General features: G+C 50.6%; 2 non-coding genes across 2 annotated transcripts; one reads left to right on the forward strand and one right to left on the reverse strand.

Moving 5' to 3' along the window:
* The first annotated feature begins 7,521 nt into the window (after positions 1 to 7,521).
* Positions 7,522 to 7,604, forward strand: Trnal-cag. Its single transcript has one exon. It is a non-coding gene; the product is annotated as a tRNA-Leu (tRNA).
* Positions 7,605 to 7,840: 236 nt separating this feature from the next.
* Trnal-cag lies at positions 7,841 to 7,923 on the reverse strand. Its single transcript has one exon. It is a non-coding gene; the product is annotated as a tRNA-Leu (tRNA).
* Positions 7,924 to 24,600: the final 16,677 nt, after the last annotated feature.

Below are 24,600 nucleotides of genomic sequence, written 5' to 3' on the forward strand. Positions count from 1 at the left end.
GTTAGATGGATTCTCCTTCCTCTCCCTTTCTCCCATCCTTTGTGTGTGTGTGTGTGTGTGTGTGTGTGTGTGTGTGTGTGTGTGTGTACTAGTACTGCAACTTGAACTCAAGGTGGCTAATTGGAGTTAAGTGTCTCATGGACTTTCCTGCCTAGGCTGGCTTTGAGCCACCATCCTCAGAGCTCAGTCTCCTGAGTAGCCAGGATTTCAGGCCTGAGCCACCAGGCCAAGCAAACCTTTCCCTCCTGTATGCACAAAAACTCTCTGTCTTGTGAGGGAAGGGAACTTGAAGCTGAACAGGAAGGGCCTCAGTTACATAATCAAGGAGAATGGATTCCAGATTTGTTCACCTGATTGAGTCTGTGAGGATCCTTCTCAGGAGATAGAATCTGGGCCTCAAGCAGCTAAGGCAAAGATTCTACCTCTTGATCCACATCTCTTTTGTATTTTGTGTCAGAGACTAGGTTAGTGGTTAACTGCCTGAGAATGGCCTTTTTGTTTTGGTCCTTCTGGGTGTTTGAACTCAAGGCCTGGGGCTAGTCACAGCATTGATAAACCATGCCTCCAGCCCAGTTTTGTTTCCTCCAGCACAGGTACATGCCTGAGCTGCAATCCACCTACTTGAAGCTTCACAAGTGGCTGGCATCCCAGGAAGCTGGCATCACAGCTTCCCATGGTGGCCTGGTACCATGATCCTTCCAATCTCAGCCTCCCACACAGCTTGGGATGACAGGTGTATGCCACTGTACCCAGCTATGGGTTGAAAGGGATCACTCAAAGTTTTCTGCCCCAGCTGGCCCCCAATCAAGTTCCTCCTGTTCTCAGTCTCCCAAGTAGCTAGGATTACAGGCATGAGCCGTCAGCATCCACCATGGCCTTTGTCTTTATTAGGTAACAGTCACAGGCTCCAAGGACCAGGACAGAGAATATCTTTGGGTGGCCTTTACTGAATCTACCATAATGGGAAAGAGGACTGAGCAATTTATTTTAAGGCCTGGCATTTGTGGAGGGAGAGGATTTTGTTTGGAGTGTGTGTGTGTGTGTGTGTGTGTGTGTGTGTTTGGTGGTGGTGGTGGTTTGTTGGTTTGTTTGTTCAGTTGTTGTTGTTGTTTTTCCTGGCCAGTTGTAAGGCTTGAACTCAGAGCCTGGGTACTGTCTCTTTTATGTTCAACACAGCTCTACCACTTGGGCCACAGCTCATTTCTGGCTTTTTTGTTGGTTAATTGGAGAAAAATCTTGTTGTCTCATAGGCTTTTCTGCCTGGGCTGCATTTGAACCGTGATCCCCAGATCTCAGCCCCAGTTCTCAGCCTCCTGAGTAGCTGGGATTACAGGCACCAGCTTGGTATGGCAGGTTTTAAGCAGCAAATGACAAGATCTGGAGATTTGAACAATCTTCCTGATTAAGACTACTGAACATCACTTTGACACTAGCTAACCTTTAACCCATTCAAACTCTTCTCCTCCTCCAAGGTATCAGGGACCCCTCCCCACTACCACTCTCTCCCAGCAAGAACTCTGCAAATGTAAATCCATTTTTAGTAGCTGCAGTACCGAGGCCCTGAGACAGCCTCTGTGGACCGGGCCAAGTGCAGAACAAAGCTCGGGTGAGTTCTTAATTTTATCATGACACAGAGCACAGTAAGGCCATTGTTTCTGAAGCAAATGCTAAAACAGTCGGGTGTTTTTGTTTTGCTGTTTGTTTGGATTTGGGGTATTTTTTTTCCCTGTGAATCCCACTTTCATTCCTTTCAAATGGCAGCAAATGGACTGGAGCCCTGTGCATGTTTATTCTTGGACATTTTCTTCCTACCCACTGCACACGGCCCTCAGAAAAAGTGGGAAGGAACCTGGCCAGGACTGAAAGCAGCTGCCCACCCAGATCTCCACTGGTGCCCAGGGAGCCCTGGGTTCCTGGAAAGGAGGGGTGTCAGGGTGGAGAGCAGAGGCAATAGCCTTGCCCAGGCCTGGTCTCCCCACATAGAGCACCTGCTGAATGAACCTCTGAGTTCTCAGTTTGGCAAAAGATCCCTTCTGTGGGCTGGGACTGGGCATGCTGGAGGTACAGTGGGGAGATGTTTCTGGGTACCTTGGGAGCAACAAGTGCCAGAAAATTGGGATCCAAACTGTGGTGAGGGGCTGGGAAGGTGGCTCAGTGGTAGAGCGCTTGCCTTGCATGCATGAGGCCCTGGGTTCAATTCCTCAGCACCATGTAAGCAGAAAAAAAAAAAAAAAGGCGGAAGTGGCGCTGTGGCTCAAGTGATAGAGTGCTAGCCTTGAGTTGAAGAACTGAGGGACAGCGCCCAGGCCCAGAGTTCAGGTCCATGACTGGACCAGCCCCTCCCCCCCCCAAAAAAGCAACTGTGGTGAGGGGGCCGAGCTCAGGGTCAGATGCAGAACCAAGAAATAGAAAATGGTCCTGTTCCCTCAGGAAATGCCAAGGGAGAGAGATCCTGAGAAATAGAAAGTGTTATTTAGGTAGCCAGGTTATCGAAGTCTAATCACTCAAGCAGACACCTGAAGCATGGCAGAAGAGAACTGTAAACATAGAAAAGTGCAATGTGTGCAAAGGTCCTGAGGCCTCTGAGGAAGGACACAAGGCTATGGGCTAGGGGAATGAGGGAGTTTTGAAGTTTAAGACCCATGGGAAGGATTTGGGGGTCTGGGGGAGTTGATCAGCTGGGTCCTAAACCCCTGGGAATGGAATGGAAGGAGGCAGAGTGGGGGGGAGGGGGAGACAGAGAGACACAGAAAGACACAGAGAGAGAGAGAGAAAGACACTGGGAGAGAGAGAGAAAGAATGAATCTCAAAACAGACTAACAGTGGTAAGCTACAGTAGGAGACAAAGAACTAAAAGGACACATAAAACACGGGCCATTGAAGGATAGTTACACTATTAGATTTAAAACTTAAGAAATTCTCAGCTAGGAGAGAGCAAAGAAAGGAGTGCCATGGACCAAATAGAATATCATTTATAAGTCATTACCTGGCTTATGAAACTCTAACCCCTGTGTACATTATTTTTATAATAACAATAAAATGATTTTTAAAAAACGAAGGCAATCTCAAGGCCGGGTGTGGTGGTGCATGCCTCTAGGTAACCCCTGTGGAAAGGAAAGAAGGGAGGAAAGGAGGAAGGGAGGGAGGGAGGGAGGGAGGGAAAGAAGGAAGACAGAGGGAGGGAGGGAGGAAAGCCGGCTTCTGTAGGCTTCATCAAATTCCAGAACTGACTTTGGGAAGGTGCTGATGCCCATCAGCAAATAATGAGTATTTTCTGGCTGCTCTATGAGCAGCCACGCAGCAGTGTGTGACTGTTTTCTTTCTTTGTTTTCTTGTTGAGACAGGGTCTTGCGATATTGTTCTGACTGGCCTCAAACTCTAAATCCTCCTCCTGCCTCAGCCTCTGGAGTGCTGGGATTACAGGCATCAGCCATTCACCTCCACACTTGGTCTCTGATTGCTTCTTTCCTTCTTCCTTCCTTCCTTCCTTCCTTCCTTCCTTCCTTCCTTCCTTCCTTCCTTCCTTCCTTTTTGTCTTTCTTTCTTTCTGTCAGTTGTGGGGTTTGTACTATGGATTTGGACGCTGTCCCTGAGCTCTTCAGCTCAAGACAAGCTCTCTACCACTTGAGTCACAGCATCACTTCCTGTTTTCTGGTAGTTTATTGTAAATAGGAGTCTCACAAACTTTCCTGCTTGGAATAGCTTTGAACCTTGATCCTCAGATATCAGCCTCCTGAGTAGCTAGGATTATAGGCATGAACCACTGGCACCTGGCTTTTTTTTTTTTTTTGGGGGGGGGGGGGTGTCTGGTCATAGGGCCTGAACTCTGGGCCTGGGCACTGTCCCTCAGCTCTTCAGCTCAAGGCTAGCGCTCTACCACTTGAGCCACAGCGCCACTTCTGGCTTTTTTCTTTTTGCTCATGTGGTGCTAAGGAATCGAACCCAGGGCCTCAGGCATGCAAGGCAAGAGCTCTACCACTGAGCCACCCTAACCCAACCCGGCTTTTTTTTTTTAATATATACATTTTTTAATTATTATCTTAAATGGTTGTGCAAAGGAGTTGTCATTTAACAAAGCACCTTATGAATTCAATATATCTTGATCAATGTCACCCAGATTTCCTTTTTTTGGTCACAATTAATTCATTAACTGTTCTTGTGGCACATATCATTACCCAAATCTCTCCAAACCTGCTATTTGCCTCTAGTGAGTCACTGGCTAAGTTTCGAATATCAGATTTATTCTGCCTTGCCCACTGGCCCTCCCTCCTTCCCTTTCCTTCTCTCTCTCCCTCCTCCCTCCCTCCCTTCCTTCGTCTCTTCCATTTTTTCTGACATGTGTATGTAGAAATATAGACATTCTTTGTGCATCATTAAAAATTTTTTGTGTTCATTTTTACCCCATATTGTAGATATTAAAACTTGGCTGTCACATACTGTGCCTTGCAATTATGTCTGTGACAGTCCATAAAGATGAACTCATTCTTCTTACATGCATGTAGACAGTTCACAGAGTGGCCAGCCCAGCCCATCACACTTAGGTAGACACTGCAGTAACTTCCATCTGGTTGCAGTAGTGTACACTTGTAATGCCAGCACTCTAGTACTCCAGGAAGCAGAACAATCTGGAGTTCAAAGCCAGCCTGGACTATAGAGCAAGATCTTGCTGCAAACACTAAAGGAAAAAATGGTGACTTCCAATAATTCTACACTATAACTAATGTTACATAAGCACTTTTTTTTCTCCCTCAAGGCTAGTGATCTGCCATTTGAGGTACATCTCTATTTCTGCCTTTTTAGTGGTAGAGTCTCACAGATTTTCCTGCCTAGGCTGTCTTCAAAATGTGATCCTGATTTCAGCCTCCTGAGTAGCTAGAATTGCAGGCAGGAGCCACCAGTGCCCAGTTTAGGAAAGCACTCTTATGTAATTTACATAAGCACTTTTGCACACACACCACTGGATGTAATCTTCGAAGCACCGGATGGAAGGCGCATTTGCATTTCAATTTTTGTTGTTATTATAAAGGTGATGTACAGAGGGGTTACAGTTACATAAGTACATTTCAATTTTTTTTCAGCATTCATTGACAACCCCAAAGACTGAGATGGACTATTTGCCAATGCCCTGGACAAAGGTGATGAGCATTAGAGAGAGAGAGAGAAAAAAAGCTTATCTTTTGAATGTCTTGATACTTAGCCAGTAGAGCTAAGCCATTCAGGTATCCTTTTCTGTTAGTTTATGGCTTTAATCATTTACCTTTGTGTAGGAAAGAATTTAAAGTTGACCAGAGAGAGATCTGGCCTTTGTCCCCAGCTTCTGGGACAATATCCCCTTGGGATGTCAGACTTGACAGAAATGTCTTTATTCAGGGTGGGCCTGGCCTCACCAGGCAGCACAACTAGTATCATTTAGGTTGTGGTCTGAGCACACCCTAGGATATTATGTGACTTCGAATAGGGGCTTTAGGGCACAGATATCCACTCACATAGCTAGAGCTCTGGACCTGGAGCTGGGCAGGTAGATATTGGCAGTGTCTATTGTGTGTGGGGAATGGCAATGCCCCAGATGTATTGTATACATGGATGCTGCTGGAAAAGTATGCTGCCCCTGGCTCCACAGGGAGAGGGCAGGCAGGCTTGGTTCAGGACCTTCCTGGACTGCCCTGCACACCACTTCCTCTGGCTGGTTTTCCTTTGTATCCACAATTAGTGATACAGATCCTGTTTTGATTGTTAACTGTGATGTGACTTGGAGGTCACTTATTGTTGGTCCTTTGTCATTCTTCCTTTCAAGTAAATGGCCACTGCACTGATTCCACACAGATCTCAACAGTGCTGAGTGAAGTGGGGACATACTGGTTTTAAGTGCTTACAAATGTGCAGAACCTGCGTTTGGGAGGGTCTCGATGCAGGAAGGGGGCTGGGAATCTCTTTATTGTATAGAGATAGTGACAAAAAAAGTTTTGTATTGAGTTTCTTCTACTACAACAACATTCTCTTACAAAAAGAAAAAACAATGGTTTAAAGGTGACTCTATGCATATAGTCAGAAATGTTGAAACGAATTTGCTAATTTAAAACGGGCCTCTACCAGAGTGAAATCAATTACATCTCCACCAGACATAATTTATTCGCATCCCTTTTTCTTTTCTGTGGTGATGCGGATTGAACTCAGGGCCTGGATGCTGTCCTGTAGCTTTTTTGCTCAACAATCGTCACTCTACCACTTAAGCCACAGCTCCAATTCCAACTTTTGTTTGTTTGTTTGTTTTGCTGGTTAATTGGAGCATCTCATCTGCTTTCCTGCCCAGTCTGGCCTCAAACTTTAATTCTCAGATCTTAGACTCCCTAAGTTAGCTAGGGTTACAGGCATGAACCACCAGGCGGATGATCTGGCTTTCATTTACATTCTTCTGAGTTGTTCTTCAAATAACCTTTATGCAATATAGGTTATTGTACAATAATACGTTTCATTTAACCAACTCTATCCCAAACAGTACCACATAAACGTGAGAGCAATATGAAACTACGATCGGAATAGATAACACCTCGGACTTAGGTCTGAAGTTCCCTCCAGGGGCCGTCTGGAGTACCTCGGGCCACCGGGGTCTCACTACCACCCGCCTTCTTCCAGCAAACTCGCTCCCAGGAAACCTTCCCTGGTAGCTCTGCGCCTACCTCGCTGCAGGCGCCAGCTCAAGGATCCGGATGGGCCCTCGGACGAACCCCGAACCCCGTCGGGATCGCGGGGGCCCGGCCGGCTTTGGTGCAGAGCGGTGGCCCCGCGCGCCCCCGCCCTGCGCGCCCCGCCCCTGGGCAGGCGCGCCCCCGCCCCGCGCGTCTCCGCCCCGCGCGCCCCGCCCCTGGGCAGGCGCGCCCCCGCCCCGCGCGTCTCCGCCCCGCGCGTCCCCGCCCCTGGGCAGGCGCGTCTCCGCCCCGCGCGCCCCGCCCCTGGGCAGGCGCGCCTCCGCCCCGCGCGCCCCTGCCCCTGACCAGGCGCGCCCCCGCCCCGCGCGTCTCCGCCCCGCGCGCCCCCGCCCCTGGGCAGGGGCGTCTCCGCCCCGCGCGCCCCCGCCCCTGGGCAGGGGCGTCTCCGCCCCGCGCGCCCCCGCCCCTGGGCAGGCGCGCCCCACCCGCGCGCCCCCGCCCCTGGGCAGGCGCGCCTCCGCCCCAGCAGCGGCGGCGGGTGACAATCCTTTCCAGCTGCCGGTGGCCGGGGCGCCTTTCCTCGCAGGCGCTTCGACGGTTGTTTCCTATGGTGCGTTTCTATTTCTGCGCAGACTGCAGAGTTTCCACTTAGAATAGCTATGTTTCCAGTTAAAACAAAGAAGTAGATAGATAGGGACATTTATAAAATAACAACATGGCTTTCTGGGAGCGGGAAGTCTGACTAGCCCGGGTGGTTTCCAGCTGCGGGTAACCCGGGCCCGCAGGAGCCGCTCAAGATCCCGCGGCGGACTACGGGTTGAGTCAACCTGCGTGCCAGGAACGAAAGGAGACATCACAGGCCACAGAGCAGGAAGTCAGGATGGCCGAGCGGTCTAAGGCGCTGCGTTCAGGTCGCAGTCTCCCCTGGAGGCGTGGGTTCGAATCCCACTTCTGACAACTAATGTGTTTTTACCTATTTTCGCTCCCCACGCATCGAGTTGACCACTGACGACGACAAAAGAGGATCTTTGACGACAACTACCAGTGTTGACAACTACCAGTAGATGTTTTTCTTTTCGTTGTCCAGTGAAACTTGTGTTAGATAAACGTGATGATCTAATAAAAAGGCCGTGAAGAGAACGTGAGATACTATCCACTTGCCTTCATTACCGGCGGAGAAAAGTATGAAGCTCTGTCAGAAGTGGGATTCGAACCCACGCCTCCAGGGGAGACTGCGACCTGAACGCAGCGCCTTAGACCGCTCGGCCATCCTGACTGCCTGTGTCTGCTTGCGCAAACAAACCCCTTTGGAAACTTCGCGGCGTGCGCATGTCCAGTGGGTAGCAAGGCGCGTAAGAGGAGGGCGGGGCGAGGCCCTGGTGGCCGGCAGAGGGCGCGCGCGGCTTGCTGGGGAACCCAAGAGGTTGGAGGCCCAGGACAAATCCTTAGAACCGATTCCTTCCCCTCCCCCTTTATATTGTTTGCGTTATCGTTAGGATCAATATCATTGTAATTATTAGAATAATAAAGGTGATGCGCAGAGGGGTCACAGTAGCAGGCGAAGAGTTCCTTTCTTGGCTGTCTCCTGGTCCCCCCCCCCCCCCCCGCCCCGCCCCGCCCCGTTCACACCCGCCAGCCGCGGAGCGCGAGTCCAGTGTCCGGTGAGCACGGCCGCTTTCCCGAAGACAGACCGAGGAGCGCACGGAACCAAGGGGAAGCCAAAGCAGCGAGAAGACCGCGCTTTCACTTCCCGGAGTTCCTTTCGGCACGTCTCATCGCCCACGACGGACGCGCGCGGGCCTCCCCCGGCTCCGGTGCGCAGGCCGCCCGCGCGTCGGCAGCCGGGGAGCCCCGCGCCCGCCGAGAGGCCCGGCAGACAGACCCGCGCCCGCCGAGAGGCCCGGCCAGACAGACCCGCGCCCGCCGAGAGGCCCGGCCAGACAGACCCGCGCCCGCCGAGAGGCCCGGCCAGACAGACCCGCGCCGGGCCCAGCCGGGCCGCCGCTCCCCGGCCGAGCGTCTCCCCGGTCCTCACTCGGGCCCCTCTCCACCTGTCCCCCCGCCCCCCCTCTTTCCCTAACCCCAGATTCGTCTTCCACCGGCGGTGTCCAGGGACGAGTCCATGAGCACGGATTTCCGCGGGGCACAAAGGGCGTGGGCCTCCTCCCCCTCCTCCTCCCTCCTCCCCCTCCTCCTCCTCCCCCGCCTTCTCCCTCCCCCTCCCCCTCCCTCTCGGCCTTCCTCCCCCCCTTCCTCCTCCTCCTCCTCCTCCTCCTCCTTCCTCCCCCCCCCTCCTCCTCCTCCTCCTTCCTCCCCCCCCTTCCTCCTTCCCCCTCCCTCTCTGCCTTCCCACCCCCCCCCCCCCCCCCCGCCTTCCTCTTCCTCCTCCTCTTTCTTCTCCTCCTGGGGGACGGGGTCTCAGCGGCCCCACCCTAGGCTGCCTGGGATCCCCGAAGGTGCACAGACTGGGGGAAGGCGGGAGCCCCCCCCCCCGGCGGTGTGAGCTGTCCTGCGCCACCCCATCAGTGCAGAGGGGCTGTCGGGGCTGGGGGCGTCCAGGGGCGCGGGCGGGGGGGGGGTCCTATTGACCCCTTGGTGGCCCCAGATTGCCTTGAGACGGCTCAGGGTGGCCTGCGCTGGAGTCCACTCCTCACCCCTGCTCTGGACCCTCGGAGTTTGGGATGTGGCCTTCTGGAGAGGGCAGATCCTTGATGAGCCCCCTCCCGCCTTTCTGTCTGCCCCGGGTGCCACCCGGCCCCCATGACCCCATCTCTCCCTCCGTCCCGTCCTAACTTCCAAATTGCCCCGACACTGACTGAGCACCTACTGTGTGCCAGACACAGGCTGTGACCAAGGGAATCCCTGCTCTCCAGCTGTGTTCCAACTTAGAGCCCAGGGAGAGAGCTCAGGAGCCGGGGAGCCCGTGGCTTGGGGGGCTGGGACGGCTGGAAACTCGTGCAAAACTTCGAAATGGCCAAAAGATAGCTTGTCTGTACCCTTACCACTGACTGGCTTGTTGGTTTGGGTTGGTTTGTGTGGGTGTTTTGAGATAAGGTCTGGCTGCGGAGCCTGGCCTGGCCCGCAATTCTGGGTCTTCCTGTCTCCAGCCTCCTGGCCTCCAGGGTTGGGATTCTGAAGGCATGCCAACTCCTTCAGGTTCTCTATGGCTGGCACTTTGTGTTACTTTGATGTGCAAAGGGCATTGAAATACAAGTGGATTTTGTCAGGCTGGAGTTGATCACGACTTGTCTTATAGCGACTGACAAATAGTGCCTCCATTTATAACCTCAGCATTCCCGGCTGCCTTATGTACATGTCCTTGAATTTTCCTTAAACCAGTTGTAACATTGTGATGATGTCCTCATCGATTAACGACCTAAATAAAACTTTTGGTGTGTTGGTGAGAATCAGGATTTTACTTTAAAAATGCATCCTCTCACAGTGAGTGGGGTCTGGGACCTTCAGAGGTAGGGTGTATGTAGATTTCCCAGAGTCCAAATGGGGAGACACTTACAAGATCAAAGTTGGACTTGCTGGTCCAAAGGCCCTGAGGCAGAGGAGTATGGTCTGTTGAGGGAGGGGAAAAAGAACTGTAAGGGCAAGGGTGAAGGAAGGAGGCTCAGATCTATACCACATAGGGCTAGGGTTCCAGGAAAAGCAGTATAGCTTTCTGTCTACCTGTGATGAGACGCTGACGTGTTTGAAGCAGGAGGGTGTCAGGTCCTAAGGACCTTTCAGAATGACCCCACTGGCATGGAGGATGGATGAGAGGCCAGGAGAGATTGGGGACCAGGGACAAGGGCCATGGGGGGGAAGGTGAGCCAGGCTAGGCTAGGGAAGTGGAGATTGCCAGACACCCTAATTTATCAAGCAGGGTGCTGAGACTCAGACAGTCCCAGGGACCCGCCCCAGGTCCTTGCTGAAGCAGCTCTTCCTTACCCTACAACCAGAGTGTGAGGGGAACACACAGACAGGTGAGTCCTGGGTATGAGGGGTGGCCAGCTGCTAATTCCTGACTCTCTTCAGCCTCCTAGCCCCTGGCCTGAGGATACTTGTTAAGAGCCCAGCCCAGGCACCCCCTTCCCCTCAAGACCCAAGTTGGGACAGGAGCAGGCCAGGGCTCACGTTTCTTTCAGGTTCTTCTAAGCAGTCTGGACATCCGTGCCCTGCCCTGGGCACTTGTCCAAGCAAGGGAAAGTCCCCGGCCAGGCTTGGAAAGCCCACCTATAACCAGGGAAGTCCCAGCGTGGCTCTTGCTGTGAGAACCCTGTCCAGTGTGGACAGAGTGAGTTGGTCAGGTGGGACCTGCGTGGCCGTGCAGCTAAGAGTCCAAGATGGGCCCCCTGGCTCACATCACCAACCCTGCTGGGAACGTGGGTTTCAGCAAGCGCTCCAGTCCATCCAGCACCATAGCACTACGCATCACCCCACTTCACAGATGAGCAAAACCAGGCCCAGTGAGGTCAAGGAACTTACCTAGAGTCACACACAGATAGATGGAGCCTGACTAGTTTGGCCCACCCCTTCCGGGAGGACTGGCACTGTGCCTGGCACTATGCTGAGGGCTTTTGTCATCCTGTCTCCTAAAGGGAAGGAAGTCTTTCCAGAGCCCTGAGGGCGTGCCAGGTCAGGAGTGCTATGTTTAGCTGCTTCCATTCTTGGAGACGTAAAGGAAAGGGTAGGTGTTTCTTTTCTGCCAGCTCATGTCTGTTGTCTGAGCGGCATGACCGGGCTTTTGTGCTCCGGGCTCTGCTTTCATTGGCTGAGAGAGAAGGGCGGGAGCTACCAGGCACCAGGAGCAAACCTCTGCCAAGGCTCTGTCTACCATCTCAGTCATCAAGGGAAAACCAGGCCAGACCCAGGGGGAAAGTAGGGCAGGGGTGGGGCGAGAGGGGCAGGGGTGGAGTGGGAGGTGGCAGGTGCAAATCTCTAATGGGGTAAGATGGGAAGGACGAGAGCCAGAGTCACCCAGGGCCACCCTCAGCAGGGAGTTAGGGACCCCATGTTGAGTCAGGGACCCAGTGTTGAGTCAGGGACAGAGTCTCAGACTGGAATGGGTCACATGAACAGTGCACCTACCACAGCTTGCGTCCCTGGTCTGGGCACCATGACGGAGGATTGCCATGGGGCTCTGTGTGGAAAGGGAAGGCTGCTGGACAGGGGAGGGGGGGGAGGGGGGTGTGTGGCTTGGCTGCCACCCATCATTCCTGGGCCATGGCCTTTCACCACAGAGCAGGTGTCCTGTCCCTGCTTTCCAAAGGGGGAAGGAAGAAACGCCACCAAGATTCCTATTCATTCCCAACAGAGAGTATCTGTGGCATCTGGGTGGCTCTGCTCCGAGGTCCCCCACGGTATGGAGGGTGAGCCGCTGGGCTCCCTAAGCTCTCCATGAAAGCCATGGAGCCCCGTGCTGGGTTTTTCCAGGTGAAGTACACTGAGAAAGGTTCTGAGCTGCAGAGGGGGTTGAGCATCTTCACAGCCCCCAGCTGCTGGCACTGCATCCCCGCCCCGGCTCCCTGCCCTCCAGCCTGGCTCAGCTGCCCTGCATGCACAAGACCACGGCTGGAGCCACAAAGCACTGTAAACTTGAGATGGAGCCAGTTAGAGCCTATACCCCTGGGAGACTCATGGAAAGTTCTAGACATGTGCACAGATGAGCCGTGTTCAAATCCACTCCCACCCTCCGCAGCTTTGGATGGCCCTGGGAGGAGGACTCGGGTTCATTGTCCCCTGACTTTGTCTTCTGAGGAGATGGAGACCTTGCAATGAGCACATGCTACTTCATAACAAGAAAAAATAAATGTTAGGTTGGACATGGTTGCACATGCCTGTAATCCCAGCACCTGGGAGATGGAGGCAGGATGACCAGGAGTTTGAGGCCAGTCTGGACTAGATAGTAAGACTCTCAAACCAAAAAGGAAATAAAAAGAAAAGGAGGAGGAGGAGGAGGGTGGTAGAGGGGAAGAAGGTAGGAAACAGGCCTTTGTGCTCTGCGACCCCCCCCCACTCCTTTCTCAGCCCAGCTGGGGGAAACGCTTGTGGTTCTGAAGACAGAGGACTGTGGGGATGACAGCAGCTGGGGCTCAGGCTACTGCCAGGGGACAGAACATCCAGCTGGACAGGCTCTGGATGCTTCCCCTCTATGGAACCTGCTTGGAATGACCCTGACTAATTTAGAGAAGACAAGGACACAAAACACTGCCTCCAGGGAGCCCTCTGAGATTGTGAACTGGACCCAGAGCCCAGTAGTCTGCAGTTTGAAAGGACTCCCACTTGACAGAATGGAAACTTGCTTCGAAAGTCTCTGTTTTCACGTGTGTGTGTGTGTGTGTGTGTGTGTGTGTGTGTGTGTGTGTGTGTGTGTGTGTGTCTACTTCCCACTTTTGGGTGATTTTCTGCCTGGGCTGGCTTTGAACCCCCATCTGAGATTTCAGCCTCCTGAGTAGCTAGGGTTACAGACCTGAGCCACTGGTGCCTGGCTTTTCTTTTTCTTTATTTGCATTTGGTTTTTCCCCCCTGACTTTCCCAGTGACTCATCCAAAGCCAACAGAGTTTGCTTCCCATTCCCCTGCCTCTGTAGAGAGGCAGAAGACTTTCACTTTCCTTTGGTGCTTTAACAATCTTTTGAATTTTCTGACCTTCCAGGTCTATTTCCTTTGTGCCCGCTTCCTCCCTCTTCCTGGCCTTCCTCTCCAGCAGGAGTCATGTCCTGTTTTTCTTCTTTGAACCTCAGTGTCTTAAAAGGAAACCGAAACTGCTGTCAACATTATACAATTTAAAAAAATAGTAAATTGCTGTTTTTCAATATGTTTTCTGTTAGATCTAGGCATATATATTTGGGGGATATTAGGGTCTGAACTCAGGGCCTGGACTTGGCAAGTGCTCTACCACTTCAGTCACAACCTCAGCTCCTTTTGCTTTTTGGGTTCATTGTGTGTGTGCTGGTCCTGGGGCTTGAATTTAGGGCCTGGGGGCTGTCCCTGAAGCGCTCTGCCACTTGAACCACAGTTGCACTTTGGGCTTTCCTGGTGGTTATTGGAGATAAGAGACTCACAGATTTTTCCTGCCCAGGCTGGCTTTGAACCGTGATCCTCAGATCTCAGCCTCCTGAGTAGCTAGGATTACAGGTGTGAGCCACTGGGGCCTAGCTCAGCCCTTTTACTTTTAGTGTCCTGTTCAGATAGGGTCTCCAGCTTTTACCCAGAAGACTCTGAAGTGTGTAATATTTCCCTTTTAACCTCAGGTTTTACCAGTTGTCTGCCAGAGAATAGGAATGCCTAGAGAGTGGTGATTTTACAAAAGGGGAAACTGAGGCCCAGAGTGGTCTGGAACTTGCAGTTCCCACAGCTTCCGGGCCCATTCTTGAAGTTGAAGGGTGAAATTGGATGGCTAAACTTCCCTTGCACAGATCTCTTCTATTCCAAAGGCTCGCGCTCACTTAATGAATGAAACAAGGTAGCCCAAGGCTTATGGGTGTGTTTCTTCTAGTGCAGAGGAAGTTGAACTTTCTGAACACACTCTGACACACCCCTGCCTGGAGGCCTCCTAGAGCCAGTACCCACATCTCACCCAGGGCTCTATCCCAGGCCCGAAGAAGCTGTGTGGTATTGGGTAGGTTAACTCACCTCTCTGGGCTTCCAGGCCCACCTTCTACAGGGGTCCCTCTTTAAGTCTCTCTTCCTCTTCTTCTGGCTCCTCTAATGGTTACAGCCATGGGTGGCTCAGTGGTAGAGCACTTGCCTTGCATGCATGAGGCCCTAGGTTCAATTCCTCAGCACCACATAAGCAGAAAAGGCCGGAAGTGGTGCTGTGGCTCAAGTGGTAGAGTGCCATCCTTGAGCTGAAGAGCTGAGGGACAGCGCCCAGGCCCAGAGTTCAGGCCCCATGACCGGACCCCCCAAAAAAATTATTGTCAAAGTGATGTAGAGAGGGGTTACAGTTACATAAATAAGTAAGGTAGTGAGTGCATTTCTTGTCTAACTTGTTACCCTCTCCCTCATTTTTCTCCCTCTTTCTCTCCCTCTCCCCAATCCCCCCAAGTTGTCTTGTGAGCATCGCTGTTGCATAGGCCCCCCTTTAAAGGTCCTTTGTCTCACCACTTTGTTCTTTCCCTTCCCTAGTTCAGATAAATATATATACAATCCCCAGGGTACCGAAACCGAATACAGTGACAACAGGGGATCAACCATGGGGGAAAAACACAAAAGAAAAAAGAATTCACATAGCACATTGAGAACAACAACAAAGAAAAACCTCTTGTGTCCACGTCTTGGAGTTCATTTCACTTAGCATTTAGTCATATATTCATAGCTATTGAGCTATTCTGCTCATCTATTAAGATTATCCTGGACAGATACTAATTATTATAAAGAAGGGAAACCATGTTTCTTTGGGTCTGGCTTACTTCACATAATATGATGATTTTTTCCAAGTCCTTCCATTTTCTTACAAATGGGGCAGTGCCATTCTTTCTGATAGAAGCATAGAATTCATAGATATATAATATATATATATATATATATTATCACATTTTCTTGATCCATTCATCTACCCAGCCAAAATTCTTGTTTTGTTTTGTTTTTGGGTCCAGTTGTGGGGCCTGAATTCTGGCCTGGGCACTGTCCTTCAGCTCTTCAGCTCAAGGCTAGCGCTCTACCCCTTGAGCCACAGCGCCACTTCCGGCTTTTTTCTTTTTGCTTATGCGGTACTGAAGAATCGAACCCAAGGCCTCAGGCATGCAAGGCAAGCGCTCTACCACTGAGCCACCTTCCTAGCCCCCCAGCCAAAATTCTTTAATTGAGCTTTTATACTGTCCTTTATCTATGCCAGGCACTTCTCCTGCATTAATGTCTCAAAGCAAGATGGAGACTTGGGGAGAATTTGGACCCATCGCACTGATAAGAACATGAAGGCTTAGACAGATTTCCTTACCCCCAAAGTTTCCTTTAGTCACAGAACTGGCTAGTTAGGCAGTATTCACATTTGGCTGTGTGTGTCCATGGCAGCCTGGGGACAATCTTAAGTCCATCCAAAACAAAGCAACTGAGTCCGGAGAAGGAGAGCAGAGTGGCTCATCCTTGGGCATTTAAATATTTATCAGGTGGCAGATGCCAAGGACAGAGAACAGGACAGTTGCAGTTTGTCCCCAGGTGCTGAGGTGTCTCCTAAGCTAAACCATGGTCTTGAAATCAAGGGACCAACTGAGTAAACCCCACACCTCTACTTAAATGCCTTTATTTGCTTTTGGTTGACTTTCACATGACCAGTCTTGGCCAGGCATCAGTAGTTCATGCCTGTAATCCTGGCTGCTTAGGCAGTTAAGATCTGAGGCTTGCTATTTGAAGGCAGCCAGGACCAGCAAATCTAAGAGACTCACCTCCAGTGAAACAGCAAAAAGCCAGAAGTAGAGATGTGGCTCAAGTTGTGGACCACCAGCCGTTAGTGACAAAAGCTAAGTGAGAATGAGAGGTCCTGAGTTCAAGCCTCAGTGCTGGCACATCTATCTTCGAGGTGGGCTGAGTTACCTGGGTTACCTAGGCAACTGGCACACCTGGAAGAGGTCACATCTGCATCCGTGAGGTCACATCTGAATTTGATGTGGCCACACCTTTCTCTGCCCATACCCTAGATAAGGCCTAGCCCAGGCCCAGATGCCCTCTTTTCTAGCTCTTTTCTCTCTCTTTCCCAGCTCTTTCTTTTTCCTAGCTCATTCTCTTTCCCAGGTGCGTGGTGCTGTTCTTACTCAGCTACCTTTTTTTAAAAACCTATCGGAGAGGTAAGAATTTTTTGGTTTTTGGTTGCTGTTGGGCCTGGAACTCAGAGCCTGGATGCTGTCCTTGAGCTCTTTTGCTTAAGGCTAGTGCTCTACCACTTTGAGCCACAGAGCCTCTTCTGGTCCGGTTGTGGGGCCTGAACTCTGGGCCTGGGCACTGTCCCTCAGCTCCTCAGCTCCTCAGCTCAAGGCTAGTGCCCTACCACTTCAGCCACAGAACCACTTCCGGCTTTTTTCTTTTTGCTTATGTGGTGCTGAGGAATCGAACCGAGGGCCTCAGGCATGCAAGGCAAGCGCTCTACCACTGAGCCACCTTCCCAGCCCGCCTCTTCTGTTTTTCTGGTGGTTAATTGGAGATAAGAGTCTCAACCAACTTTCCTGTCTGGGCTGGCTTCAAACCACAATGCTCAGATCTCAGCCTCCCGAGTAGCTAGGATTGCAGGCATGAGCCACCCTGCCTTGGCTCGAGAGGTGTATTCTTCATGAGGGAACTGAGGCTCTGGTTGGTGGCAGAGGGCGAGGGAAGGAGCCACAGCAACACTGGCCTGGCCCCAGTCCATTGTCTTGATGACAAGCTGCCAGCTTGGCCCTTTTTGCTGGCTCATTAAAGAAGAGTCTCACAGACTTTTGTGCTTTGCTGGCTTCAAACCTTAATCATCAGATCTCAGCCTCCTGAGTAGCTAGGATCACAGGTGTGAACCACCAGCCGCTGACAGCCATGATTTTTCTCAAGGCATGATTCTCAATCTCAGGGCTGCTCAGGACGGGGGGGGGGGGGGGGGGGGGGGGGGCAGGGAGTGTCACAAGCTCCAAGTCTCTCTCAAGGCAGTACCATGACTCAGACATTCCTCCAGACTGTCCAAGTCCATCTTAGGAACCCCTTGCCACGGCCCAGTGCCAGGGGGAGGTCCTGAACCAGTTCCTAGCAGCCAGAGTGGGGCAGCAGTGCTAGAAGAAACCCCAGCAAACACGATTTCAGCCTAGAGATGGTGCAACTGGATGGAGGGGGTTGAAGTTCACCCAAAGCCCATGGCACATGGAGATTGAGGTGCCCCCCCCCCCAATCCAGAAGCTGAATGCACTTGGCGCCCGCCCCTGGGGGCTGGGGTTGACCGTGGCACTAGGAGCAGGCCAGGGCCTGCTGGGAAATGCTCCTGGCTCAGAGGGCGAAGATGGCCCTGCCCATCCATGCCCAGCTGCAGGGCACAGCTGTCTATGGGCCCAGGAGGCCACTAGCCGATTCTGTCTGGAGTGAGCAGCACACGGGGAAGCATTGCTCAGCTTCGAACCCTGGCTCTGTCCTTACAGTTGTGGGCCTTGGCCAGTGGCCCAGCTTCTTGGTGCCTCCAGTTCCTTCTCAGTAAAACGGAGAGAGAGAGTGGAGAAATGAGTCCACACCAGAGGCTTGGGAGAGCGAGGCCATTGGTCACGTCCAGGTTGGTGCCGGTGGGGTCAGATCTGCATCAGGGCTCCTGTTTGATGCTCTTCTTCTAGGCTTGGCTCCATGTAGGGTTTCTTTCAGGGATCCTAAGTAACCATCTCCCTAAGCTCATCGGGTGTTGGAAATCCTGTAAGAGTGGAGAGGGAGAAGGAAGACCTTCACTTCTGGGAACTCAGCTGCCATCTTTTTTTTTTTGGGGGGGGTCCAGTCTTGGGGCCTGAACTCTGGGCCTGGGCGCTGTCCCTCAGCTCTTCAGCTCAAGGCTAGCGCTCTACCACTTGAGCCATAGCTCCACTTCCGGCTTTTTTCTTTTTGCTTATGTGGTGCTGGGGAATCGAACCCAGGGCCTCAGGCATGCAAGGCAAGCGCTCTACCACTGAGCCACCTTCCCAGCCCCACTCAGCTGCCATCTTGGCTCTGATCTTGGGGGTCAAGACAAGAGAAAGGAGGGGACTCCCCAAGGAGGTCGGGGCCCAGGAAGGAAAGGGACTTGCCAAGACAGAGCAGAAACAGCTTGTCTCCCGCAGAGGCCTTCATGCCTAAGAGCTCCACAAGGGTAGGTCAGCTGGAGAGGAAGGTCACAGATTTATGGCTGACTAGAACCCAGAAAGAATGTCCTGAGCCTTCAAAGCTGGGGCAGGAAGGACCAGAAACAGCTGGTTGGGGGATAGCAGAGGAGGCCAGAGGGGCGCTGGGGCTCCTGCCCCGCCTCCGGGCATCCTCTGTCCTGCAGAAACAGGACCCACCAACTCCTGCAGCAAGTGCTCAGCTTTCTTTGTGACTCTGTGCTTCTCTAAGATGAGTAGCCACGGCCCCCACTGGCTCACATGGTTCACTGCTCGCTGCTTCCAGTTACCTCTTGCTGGGAGTTGGGGGGGGGGGGGGCAGGTTCCTGGGCAGTTCTTTTTGCTCCATCAGAAGTACAGTGGGATGGGAGAAGGGCTGGCATCCCAACACGTTCTCCAAGAGAGGTGTTTTCCTAACACCCTCGGTCTGTTCAGTCAAATGGCGATTGAATGTTTTATTTAGTGATTGTGAAATAAAGACAAATACTGTTTATTTTGTAAAAGTGAAAAAATGAGGCTCCTTTCCAGTCCCCTAATTACCCTCCCCAGAGACAATGGCATCTGGACTTTTGGACTTCTATTCCCTCCCCTCCCCTCTTCCTCCCTTCCTTCCCTCCCTCCCTCTTTTCCTCCTCTTTGTTCTCCTTCCCTCCCTACCTCCCTCCTCCTCTTTCTCCTCCTTCTCCTCCTTCTTCTCTGCTCTCTCTCCTTGTCTTTCCAACAAGATCTGGCTTTGTAGCCCAGGTTGTTCTGGAACATTGACTCCTCCTGCCCTCAGCCTCCAGAGCTCTGGGATCCTGGGCCCCTGGATTTTTACCACCTCTGGCCTCATGCCTGTTTTCTTCATAGGAACTACTGTATTGACTTAGGAGGTAGTGGTGAGAAGTCTCTAGGGAAGGCAGAGGGGAAAGTCTCCAGGGAAAGCAAGACAGGAAATGCCCAGGAGACAGGGAGAGAGGGCCATCCTTCAGTCAGTTTACTTGTGTGTGTATATGTACAGAGCCCTGTATATGTTGTCATGCATGTCTGCATATGAGAAAACATGCCTGTTTGTTTCTCCAAGCCTAGCTTACCTCCTTAACATGATTTGTTCTAGGTCCATCCATTTCCCTGAAAATGACATAATATTATTTTTTTCAGATGAGTAAAATTCCACTGTGTATCGGTGCCACATTTTCTTGATCCACTCATCTACTGTAGGGCATCTGGACTGTTTCCATTACTCAGGAAAGTACAGTAATGAACATGGATGTGCGAGTGTCTTTATTGTATACGAGCTTGCAATGCTCTGGTAGATGCTCAAGAGTGGGGGGGCTGGGTTGTAGGGAAGGAGTATGTTTAGTTTTTTTGAGGAAACTCCAAACTGCCTTCTAGAGTAGTTGTGCTAGTTTACATTCCCACCAACAGCGTAATCCCCCCATCCTAGAACAATGAAAATATGCAGATATACACCCACTCAAACACTTGTGTAGGAATGTTCATAGGAGCTCTTCATAATAGTCAAAAAAGTAGAAAAATCTAAAATGTCCATACAATGGAATACTATCTGGGCAGAAAAGTCCAGGAGACTCCATCTTCAAAATAACTAGCAAAAAGCTAGGCTGGAGGCTTGACTCAAGCAGCAGAGTGTCAGCTAAGCAAGCAAATGGGAGGGCCTGAGTTTAAACAAACAGAAGGTCCTTCTTTCTTCCTAGAGAAAAGAGTTCAGGTAATTCAGGCTTACAAAGGTGATGAAGCTAGAAATAGCACAGCACCACTAGACAGAGTCTTTCTGAAGCTCAGAATAAAAGTGCCTATTTTTTAAAATTTATTATTATCTTTAAATATTTGTACTGAGGAGTTATCATTTAGCAAAGCAGCTTATGAATAGATTATTTCTTGATCAATGTCACCCTTTCAACATACTCACCCATCCTTCCCCTACCTACCCCTTCCCGCACTCTTTTTTTTGGTTGGTCCTGGGGCTTGAACTCAGGTCCTGGGTGCTGTCCCTGAGCCTTTTTGTACTTAAGGCTAGTGCTCTACCACTTGAGCCACAGTGCCACTTCTGGTTTTTTCTGAGTAGTTTATTGGAGATAAGAGTCTCACAGATTTTCCTGCCCAGGCTAGTTTCAAACCAAGATCCTCAGATCTCAGCTTCCTGAGTGTAAGGTCTGCACAGGGACACCTCCCTATCTCTTGGCTAAGTTTCTGCCCAGTATCTGTTACCTAGGTAACTGGCAGACCGGGAAGCAGTCACCTTCCCCTCCTGCTAGGTCACATCCTGGGCCACCTCTGGTCACTCGCCTCCCATCTGACCTTAAGAGGGTCCCAGACCCTGAGGTCACATCTGGATCCCCACCTGGCCACACCTTTCCCCCACCTGGCCACACCTCTCCCTGTCCCTGGCCTAGATAAGTCCTGGCCCAAGGGTGGGCCGCTCCTTCCTCTTCAGCCATGCCTCTCCACCATGCAGCAGTTCAGTAAATAAACTTCTTCTCCTGCCTGAATAGCATGTGGTGCTCTCTTCATCGGCTACCTAATGAAACCTACCTATTTAATATACCTTACACTGAGTAGCTAGGATTAGAGGCGTGAGCCACTGGCACCCAGCTTCCCTCATTCTTCTTAATTTTGTAGGATATACATTGGGGTCTTGCCTGCATTTTCCCACCCTTCTCTTCATCCACCCCTTTCCCCTGACCCCACCCAGGAGCACTCATTCTTTTCTTTTTTCCCCCCTAGACCTAAGACTGGAACTGGAACTTGGTACTTGTAGCTACTTTCACCCATTAGCTGGTGTTCTACCAACTGACCCATGCCTCTAACCCCAAGAAGGGCTCTTTTTTTGTTGTTCTTGATGAGTATTCTTTTTTAATTTAATTTTATTGTAAAGGTGATGGACTCCAGTTACATAATAAGGTAATGAGTACATTTCTCTTCAAACAATGTTACTTTCTTCCTTGTTTTCTCCCACTTTCCCTCCCCCCACCTGCTCCCCCACCAAGTTGTAAAGTTAATTCCAACAGAGTATCTAGTGAACCTTGCTGTGGTATTGATTCACCCTTGGTCTCATTTCTGTGATTTCCCGTCCCTTCCCCAAATCAGATCAACTTATGTACAAGACAAAGGGTACTGAAATCAGAAACAGTGAATAAACCAGAGGGGGAAAAACAAAAGAAAAAAAGAAATAACTGTAAACAGTACACTAAAAAAAAAAAAAGAAAAAAGAAAAAGAAAGAAAGAAAACCCAAACCTCTTGTTTCTATATCATGGAGTTCATTTTGATTAGCATCATTTTATATGGTCATATGGACATAAATACTGGGCTGTTGTGATCCTCTGCTAGGACTTTCCTCCCTGGAGGATGCTTTCTCTCTCCTTGTTTGAGCCAGCAAAGATCTAGGGACTGTGAGTTGGGACTTCCCTGAGCCTGCGTGTTGCTTGGGCCTTTCCAATGGTCATCTACATATATCCAATACCAAAGGATTACCATGAGGATCACTGAGAATCAAAAATGTACAAGTCCTTGATCCCTCAACTTGGTAGGGCAAGGGTTATGAATCCACATGCCACAGAGTCAGAGATGGAGTCACAAGAGTGTGGGGTACTGCGGTCTAGTCCTTGCTGCCACTTGGTGATGTCTACCTCTAGGACTTAGGGTATTGTCATGTCTCTCGCTCCAAGATGCCTGTTGTTTCTTTGACACTGAAAACCTAAATCGTTGTCGGGAGCTGGTAGCTCATGCCTGTAATCCTAGCTACTCAAGAGGCTGAGATCTGAGGATTGAGGTTCAAAACCATCCTGGGCAAGAAAGTCTATGATATTCTTATCTCTAATGAGCCACCAGATAATTAGAAAGTGACACTGTGGCTCAAAGTGGTAGAGTGCTAGCCTTGAGCAAAATAGCTCAGGGACAACACCCAGGCCATGAGTTCAAGCCCCACAACAAATATTACAAAAAAAAAAAAAAAGAAAAGCAAACCTAAATCAGAAATCTACACCACACAGCAGTTGCCTGACAGGTAGATGGGATCCATGAGATTATTCACTATTCTTGGGGCTGCTTCTTGGATGATAGCCATCACAATTGTGCTATATGACTTGCTCTGGGGAGCTACACTGGAATATGTCATTCTATCAGGGCAGAAGTTGGAGGTGAACCATCTTCCAGTCCAAATCTTGTTCCTTGGATGACTGCTAGTATTGACCGACTGGCTGGCTCTTCTCCAAACCTGTGTCTTTTTCTTCCTGGATGCTCAGCTAGCTTGTTTCCCTGCCTCCCTTGCAGCTAGTGAGGCTAGTGACAGAACCGTAGCCAATGGAACACGATCAGAGCCTCTGTATATAATTACCAGGCAAGGATTTTGTGCACTCTGGGCCCTTTCCTACATTCTGTGCCTGGCTCAGTGCAGATTGTTAGGTTATTAAAAAGAGGTAACCGAGTAAGAACCACACCATGCATGTGGTATTCAGGTAAGGGGTAGGTTTATTCATCGTCCTGGCTGGCACCAGGCCATCTTGGCCCTCTACGCGGCTGGGAAAGGCCTGGGAAAGAGCTGAGAAAAGAGGGCGCCTGGGCCTGCGCTAGGCCTTATCTAGCGTATGGGCGGAGAAAGGTGTGGCCACATCAAATTCAGATGTGACCTCAGCAGATGCAGATGTGACCTCTTCTAGGTGTGCCAGTTGCTTAGGTAACGCAGGTACTGGGCGGAAACTCAGGGCTCTGTCTCTGAGGTTGTTTGGTTGGTTTTGCTCAAGGCTAGTGCTCTACTATTCTTTGAGCCACACAGCTCCACTTCTGGAATTTTGGTAGTTTATTGGAGATACGAGTCTCACAGACTTTCTTGCCTAGGCTGGCTTTGAACCACAATCCTCATATCTTAGTCTCCCAAGTAGCTAGAGTGATGGGTGTGAGCCAGCAGTGCCCAGCTCCTAAGTTTATTTATAAAATCATGGGGAGGAGAGATCTCCAGTAGCTTTGGGGGTAGATTCTGTGGTTATCCATACAGAGAGACGGAGGGAAATGGACTGGACAGGGTAGCTTTGACTCTAAGATACTTTCTAATGAAATATTATAATAATGTATATAATATACTTATTAACTTATATACTTTTTTACTTTTTAATGAAGAGAACAAACAAAATACAGTAAAAGGTCAACTGCTATTAAATCTAAGTTATGTATCATAAGACTTGTATGTTTTACATAGGTCCTTTATAAATTTAGAAGATAAGGCTGAGTGGACTGAGTGTGTGTGGTGACTCATATCTGTAATCCTAGCACTTAAGAAGCTGAACAGGGGGCTGGGAAGGTGGCTCAGTGGTAGAGTGCTTGCCTTGCATGCCTGAGGCCCTGGGTTCGATTCCTCAGCACCACATAAGCAAAAAGAAAAAAGCTGGAAGTGGCGCTGTGGCTCAAGTGGTAGAGCACTAGCCTTGAGCTGAAGAGCTGAGGGACAGCGCCCAGGCCCAGAGTTCAGGCCCCACGATCAGATCCAAAAAAAGAAAAAGCCATTTGGCTGAAGCAGTTGAGCACCAGCTGTGAGTATGAGTCCCTGAGTTCAAGTCTTAGTTCTCTCTCTTTCTCTCACTCACACACACACACACACAGTACACACACACACACACACACAGTACACACACACACACACAAACACAGTATACCACTGGTAAAAGTATAGACAAATCAATTCAGTAAATCAGTGCATTGGAACTGAGGTTCAGAAGTGCAGAAACAAGTGCAATCGATTTCTGACAAGCATGTGGAGACAATCCCTTGGAAGAGGTCTTGGTTGTGGTGCTTAAATCCAGGGCCTAGATGCTGTCCCTGAGCTCTTTGCTCAAGGCTAGCACTCTACCACTTTGAGCCACCACTCCACTTCCAATTTTCTGGTGGTTCATTGGAGATAAGAGTCTTCTGGACTTTACTGCCTCGGCTGGCTTAGAACTGAGATCCTCAGATCTCTGAGCCACCAGCCCCTGGCTCAACACAGGGGCATTTGTAGAATATTGCAGACCTAAACTAGAGCAAATTATCTTTGCTATTATTACTAATTATTATCATTAGTGTGGTGGTAGCTGCCACTATGACCTTCATTTCTCCCCACCCCCTGTCCTCCAGCCTCTCTAGTCATCCCAGAAGCTTCCCCCCCACCCCCCAGCCTATAGAATAATTGACTCAGCCTCATCGCC

Source organism: Dipodomys spectabilis, unplaced genomic scaffold (assembly GCF_019054845.1).
Source record: "Dipodomys spectabilis isolate Male_0828 unplaced genomic scaffold, ASM1905484v1 ptg000130l, whole genome shotgun sequence".
Lineage (NCBI taxonomy): Eukaryota > Metazoa > Chordata > Mammalia > Rodentia > Heteromyidae > Dipodomys > Dipodomys spectabilis.